The sequence below is a fragment of the Trichechus manatus genome, unplaced genomic scaffold (genome assembly GCF_000243295.1).
Source record: "Trichechus manatus latirostris isolate Lorelei unplaced genomic scaffold, TriManLat1.0 scaffold00054, whole genome shotgun sequence".
NCBI lineage: Eukaryota > Metazoa > Chordata > Mammalia > Sirenia > Trichechidae > Trichechus > Trichechus manatus.
Window position 1 is genome coordinate 15,038,264 of NW_004443990.1, and position 7,407 is coordinate 15,045,670.

The window sequence follows — 7,407 nt, forward strand, 5'->3', positions numbered from 1 at the left end:
CCCCGGGGCTGATGTAACTTCACCCAGAGAATGGCTGGAACAAGACAAGAAGGAATAGAGCTTGAGTTCCCATTTATCTCTTCCTTAACAAATGGTGCATAACTTGGCCCACCCGAAAGCAGCTGGGTTTCCATCACCTGCTGCATTTAAATATTAAGAACTATTAAAAGACATTCTTTTCCCTTGATGGTCATCAGAATCTTCTGGCTTTCTGACAGTGCCACCCAAATCCTTTATCTGCCTCTAGAACCTCTCAGTGCCTTAGTTTCTACATCTGTAAAATTAGGAATTGGACTAGATAATCTTTAAAGTTCTTTCTAGCTTTTAAATTATATTATTCTACTATGGAAAAGTTATGCTCACATCCATCAGCTTCGGCTGATGATGGCTACCTTCAACAATATGTGAGGTTTAGGAAATTCCCCTTAAGAACTGCTTCTTCCTTTCTGACCTATCTTTCTATCCTCACCATCCTTTCCCCTTGATACATTGCATTATTTTCTTGAGGATCTCTCTCAGTTCCCTGGATTTTTACTTTCACCCCCTACTTTTGTTTTCATGGTCACCTTCTGTGTGTCTTCTTTTCTCCTCTATCTGTCTCCAGATCCTTCACTGTTTCTTTTTGCGTCTATTCTCTATGCCCATCTCTGTAGAAGCTACAGGGTGGCCACAAAGTCTAGAAACATCAGTAAGAGTTTGTTTTTTAACAGATGAACCCCCTTGATTACTTCTTCTGGGACATCACAGACTCATTTGCAGGGATTGATAGAAGTTCTGCATTAGCACTGTGTGTACTGCAGGTTGGCACAGAGTATTGAACCAAGCATTTCTAATGAGGGACATTATATTGACCATATCATGTAATGTAATTGAATATATCAGGTGTTGTATCGTGATACCCATAGGCCTTTACTGTGTATATTCACCTGTTTCTAGATTTTAATGGCCACTGTTTAGTTCATAATAGGTTTTTCCTTGCCATTTCTTTCTCTTTGTGTTATCCATATTCCTTCGTAAGTGTATTCTTCATTAGAACTGGCCTATGTTGTAATGACTTAGCTTTGAAGATGGAACCAAATGCATAAGTGGAATCTTTTGAGAACCAGAGTTGTAGAACAGTTAAGGTTTATTTTGGCCCTTCTACGTCTCTGTCAACAGCCAGAATTTCTGTCCCAGTTAAGAGGAGGACGTTACTCAAGAGATCCTTGGCAACACAAGGCATCCATTTTAAAATAGTTTGAGACATTATTAAAAACAAAACAAAAAACAAATAAATCTCTCCAGAGTACTATTTCCTAAGGACTTTAAATGTTTATTGTTCTTTTCTTTCATTGTTCACAATATCATTAAGAGATAAGAATTTATTATTCTCACAGCACAAATGAGAAAATGGATGTGTAGGTAGGTTATGAATTTCCAAAGCTCACAGGGAGTTGGAGCAGGTCTGAAACCAGAAACTGGGTCTCTCTGCTGACTGGGCCTTTTGTCCAAGGCTCGTTATCCTGCAAGAAGCTGTCCGGTTAATGTAGAGGATGTGGCTTGCTTATTCATTGCTCTTAGAAAACGAACCTCTCTCTTCCTTCCTCTCTACCTCCTAAACACCCCCAACCAAACACCAAAAACCAAACCCACTGCCCTCGAGTCAATTCCGACTTATAGTGGCCCTGTAGGACAGAGTAAAATTGCCCCATAGGGTTTCCAAGGCTGTAAATCTTTACAGAAGTGGACTGCCACATCTTTCTCTCTTGGAGCCGCTGGTGGTTTCAAACCTCCAACCTTTAGGTTAGCAGCCAGGCACTGTTAACCACTGGACCACCAGGGCTGCACTCTAATAATACCCTCAATTTATCATTTAAATGAGCAAGAGAAAAAAAAAAAAAGAATGTATAGCAGCCTGCCTTCTGGAATGGTTCAGGTGCCGCATCTTTCTCCCGTGGAGCCGCTGGTGGGTTCAAACCACCAAACTTACGCTGAGTAGCTGAGCACTTAACCACTGCACCACCAGGGCTCCTTGCCAGCCACTTAGAGGCAGGGAAATGGCTGCGGTCACTCGTGATTTCAGTGATTTTTTTCCGCCACCCGCTGTCATCATAATTTCCAGAAAAGCTGCCAAGAAAAGGCAGGAATTAGCATTTCACAGAACCCCCCACCATTATGGATCTTGGAACTTCTCCCGACTGTGCCCTCATGCCTTCCTTCCCTTACCATTCCAGATAAGTGGACAAAGGTATTTGACCTTAACTGGTGTTGAAGAACTCAGTACTCTTGAAGGTGCCTCCCTTCTGCCAGCAATCCTTACTGAGTTATTATTTCTTTTTTTTTAACATTTTATTGTTGTCTAGGTGAAAGTTTACAGAGCAAATTAGTTTCCCATTCAGCAATTTATACACAGCTTGTTTTGTGACGTTGGTTGCAAACCTCTGAATGTGTCAGCACCCTCCCCTCTTTCTCCCTGGGTTCCCTGTGTCCAGTCACCCAGCTTTCCTGCCCGTACTGTCCTACTGAACTTTGCTTTTGGGCAAATGCTGCTCTTTAGATCTCGTATAGTTGATTGTTCTGAGGTGTGCATTCCTCACTAGTGTTATTGTTCATTTTATAGGCCTGTCTATTGGATGGCTATAATGTGATCTCTGGGAGTGATTTCAGTTTCAAGTTTGAAGAGTGTCTAAGGGCCATAGTCTCAGAACTTCCACCAGTCTCTATCAGACCAGTATGTCTGGTCTTAGTTATGAGTTTGAATTTTGTTCTGCATTTCTCTGCCACTCTCTCCATGACCTACTATTATAGTCCCGGTCAAAGCGGTAGTGGTAGCCAGGCAGCATCTAGTTCTTGTGGTCTCAGGCTAGTGGGGGCCGAGGTTCATGTGGTCTGTTAATCCTTTGAACTAATTATTTCCTTGAGTCTTTGGCTTTCTTCACTTTTTGCTCCGGACAGGAAGAGACCCATTTTTGTATCTTAGATGGCTGCTCGCAAGCTTTTAAGACCCCAGGTGCTAACTCACCAAGGTAGGATATAGAACATTGTCTATATGATTATGATATGCCAATTGACCTAGATGTCTCCTGAGACTATGGTCCCTCGCCCTCAAGCCCAGTATCTCAGTTCCAGGAGGTGTATAGTTATGGCTATGAAGTTTTCATGACTGTGTCCCTTGTACACACACTTGCATACACGGGTATATGTGCAGCATGTACACATATATATGTTTGTGAGTGTACTTCCATACGCCCTCCCACTCCTATTCAGCTTATGTATCTACCTGTGTATCCACTTGTACAGTATTGTTTATTACTGTTGTTGCAGGATTGTATATGTATTAATATTTACTGTTGTTGCCTTGTACTCTTGCATATCTTTCAGTGTCTTCGTTTACCTTGATTATGTTGTCCTGACTTCCCTCATATTGTATTTTATCTCTCCCCTCACCAAAGTTGTGTCTACTATCTAGTTTGTGGTTTTCCCTCCCCCTGCCCCTCCTTTCCTGGTAACCATCAAAGAATATTTCTATGTGAAAACCTTTTTTGGACTTTTTGTAATAGTGGTCTCATACAGTATTTGTCCTTTTGTGATTGACTTATTTCACTCAGTATAATGTCCTCCAGGTTTATCCGTGTTGTGAGATGTTTCGCGGATTTGTCCATATTCTTTAACGTTGCATAATATTCCATTGCGTGTATGCACCACAGTTTGTTTATCCGTTCATCCATTTATGGGCACTTAGGCTGTTTCCATCTTTTTGCTGTTGTAAATAATGCTGCAATGAACATGGGTGTGCATATGTCTATTCGTGTCATGACTCTTATTTCTCTAGGCTATATACCTAGGAGTGGGATTGCTGGATCATATGGTATTTCTATTTCTAGCTTTTTGAGGAAGCACCATATCATTTTCCATAGTGGTTGTACCATTTTACACTCCCAGCAGCAGTGTATGAGAGTTCCAACCTTCCCAAAGCCTCTTCAGTATTTGTTGTTTTCTGTCTTTTTGATCAGTGCCATTATTACTGGTGTGAGATTGTATCTCATTGTAGTTTTGATTTCAATCTCTCAATGGCTAATAATCGGGAGCAACTCTTCACATATTTGTTGGCTGCTTGGACACCTTCTTTGGTGAAGTATCCATGTCCCTTGCTCATTTTTTTATTGGGTTGTTTGGCTTCTTGTTGTTGTTCTGTTGGAGTTTTCTATAAATTTTAGAGATTAGACCCTTGTCAGATATGTCATAACCAAAATTTTTCTCCCAGTCTGTGGGTTCTGTTTTTACTCTTTTGGAAAAGTCTTTTGATGAGCATAAGTATTTGATTTTCAGGAGGTCTGAGTTATTATTTCTTTCCTTAATATGAGTTGCTTGCTTAAAATTAAAAACCCCAAGGATAAGCATCTTATCCCTACTTTCCCTCCTCTTGCTCTCTCTCACTCCAAATAGGTCTCACTCAAGTCTTTAGCTATCAAGGCACTTATCACACTGTAGATAACAGACAATTCAAGTGCTTATCTTCATCTCTAAAGCATGTGACTTATTTATCATTGTACTCCAGCCCAGCACAGTGCCTGGCCCATTGTTGGGATTCAGTAAATGTTTGTTGAATAGAGTTTGCCTAAATTGGCCTCAGGCACCTTCTGAGTTTCTTGGTGTGCTGAGTTCCAGGGAAGACTAGATTGACTAAGCCTTCCTGTCTGGGAAGACCCACCCAGAGACCAGAACAGGGAGGCCACACCTCTGCAGACAGCAAAGGGAGAGGGATTGACTGATGGGGCCGCTGACCCACCCCATACTTTCTCCTCTGCCACTGGCTAAGGCAGTTCTGGAATTCGTTTTTTCTAGGCTGATACAGATGCTTTTATAGGGCAGAGCTGCTGGTAGCGATCAGGGTAGAGACCAGAGCCTGAATTGTACAGTAGGGATAGCTAAGAAAAGTAGATTAGGATTTAATAGGGACCTAGGTAGACTAACCTACCAAGAGAGGTGTTTGTATGTAGGGTTTAAGAGCATGGTCTCCAGAGACCTGCTGTATGGGTTCAAATAGTATTTGTGCAACTTTATATGAGTGTGACCTTAAACAAGTAACTTAACCTCTCTATACCTAAATTTCCTCACCCATGAAATAAGGATAATAATAGTTCCTGTATCATAGGGTTGCCGAAAGGATTAATCGGGTTAATATATGTTAAAAAACCCACTGTCATCGAGTCAGTTCTGACTCATAGCGACCCCATAGGGTTTCCAAGGTTATAAATCTGTATGAAAGCCGACTGCCATATCTTTCTCCCACAGAGCCACTGGTGGTTTCAAACTGCAGACCTTTAGGTTAGCAGTTGATTGCTTTAACCACTGTGCCACCAGGGCTCCTTTAATACATGTTAGGTATGTTTAATTTGAAATTGCTTATGTTGAGATCTAAACCACCTCTAATGTAAATTGGTACAACTCTTCGGAGAGCAATTTGGTGGTATCTATCAAAATAAAGGAAAACCTTGGTAGCATAGTGGTTAAGAGCTTATGGCTGCTAACCAAAAGGTCAGCAGTTCAAATTCACCAGCGGCTCCTTGGAAACCCTCTGTCCTGTTGGGTCACTATGACTTGGAATTGGCTCAAATGCAACTTTTTGTTTGTTTTATCAGATAAAAATGTACATATCTTTTGACCTTTCATTTCTGTACTCAGGAATTTATTTTGTTTGGTGCTTGCAAACAAACTCATGGCCTTTTTGTAATACTAAAAGTTTGGGAACAACTCAAGTGTCCATCAGCAGAAAGAAAAAAAAATTTTGTTGCCGTCAAGTTGATTCTGACTCATGGCAACCCCATGTGTTACAGAATAGAACTGCTGTATAGGGTTTTCTTGGATGTAATCTTTCTTAAAGCAGATCACCAGGCATTTCTTCCATGGTGCCGCTGGGTAGGTTCAAACCACCAACCTTTAGGTTAGTAGTTGAGCACAATTTGCACCACCCAGAGACCTTGTTCATCAGCAGGTAACTGGTTCTGTAAACTAGAGTATTCCTATGCAATGGAATACTATGTAGCCATCGAAAAGATTGAGGCAGAGTTATAGATATTACTTATGGAATAATAGCCAAGCTAGAAGGGGGAGATCTACCCTAGGAGATCTACTAGGCAGAAGGGTAGCACCAAGAGCCAACAGAAGGAGCCAAGCCAAAGTCCAGCTGAGTCCCCTAGAAGAATATAGAGACATTATGTTTAGAGTGGCTGGTGGGGGTAACGAGGATTGGGAGTTGCAAAGCCTCCCTTAGAGTTGCATGGAAGGAGAGTCAGCATGACTGCAAACAGGGAGTTAGCAAGAGGGAATGTCCTCAGTGATTCCTTTAAATATAACAGGTACTTGTGGCTCACCTTCAGAGATTTGTAGCTGTGTGGTGCCTGGGTGCCTCTGGTTTGTTTAATGGGTCAGAGGCAGGTCAGAGAAAGGTAGCAAAGGAGCAGAAAAATGTGGCTGGGAAAATGAGCCTGGGAAGTTGTGAGTAGATAATCACAGTTATGTGGATTTCTAACTAGGTTTGCAGCTATGCGCAAGAGGATATTGATTAAGAGATTGATGTCAAAATAGAGAGGGGTCTTATTGTCCTATTGAACTTTTTTCTTTTAATCAACAACTTAGATAATGGCATAGCTGGGAAAGATAATTAATAGGATGAATGATAGAAGCAAGATTTAAAATCATCTTGACAGATTGGAACAAAGTGCCAAAATCAACAAGATAAAATTTAACAGGGATAAAGTGATAAACCTACGTTTAGGTTTAAAAAAAAAACTTCAATTGCACAGGAAGGAGTAGGACTGGCTTGACAGCATTTTATGTGAAAATGATTTAGGTCTCACCAAACCCAATGCAGTCATAAAAAAACCAGTTGCCATTGAGTCAGTCCTGACTCATGTCAACCCCATGTGTGTCAGGGTAGAACTGTTTTCTATGGCTGATTTTTCGGAAGTGAATCACCAGACCTTTCTTCCGAGGTACCCTTGGGTGGATTCGACCAGCCAACCTTTCAATTAGCAGCCAAGCACTTAGCTATTTGCACCACCTGTGGTTTCATGAATAGACAAAATGTACATCAAGAGAGGTAATACTGTAGTCTTGTATTTTGAACTACCCAGTTCTGAGTGCCACATATTAAGAAAAATACTGATGAACTAATGTGTGCCTAGTGAGAGGTCAGGATAGAAAAGGGTCCAGGAACTTTACTCGGTGAGGAGGAGTTTGATGGAGTTTAGAGATATTAAATATGGGGAAGAGAAGACTAAGGTGGATAAATAATAGCTGTCCTCAAGTAGCCGATTGTCATTTACAAGGTTTGCCATATGAAATTGCCAATATTCAACCATTTTCGACCTATAAAAATGGCAATTTCTTTTGGTTCAACCTAACAGAAGAGGATGTAGACTCATT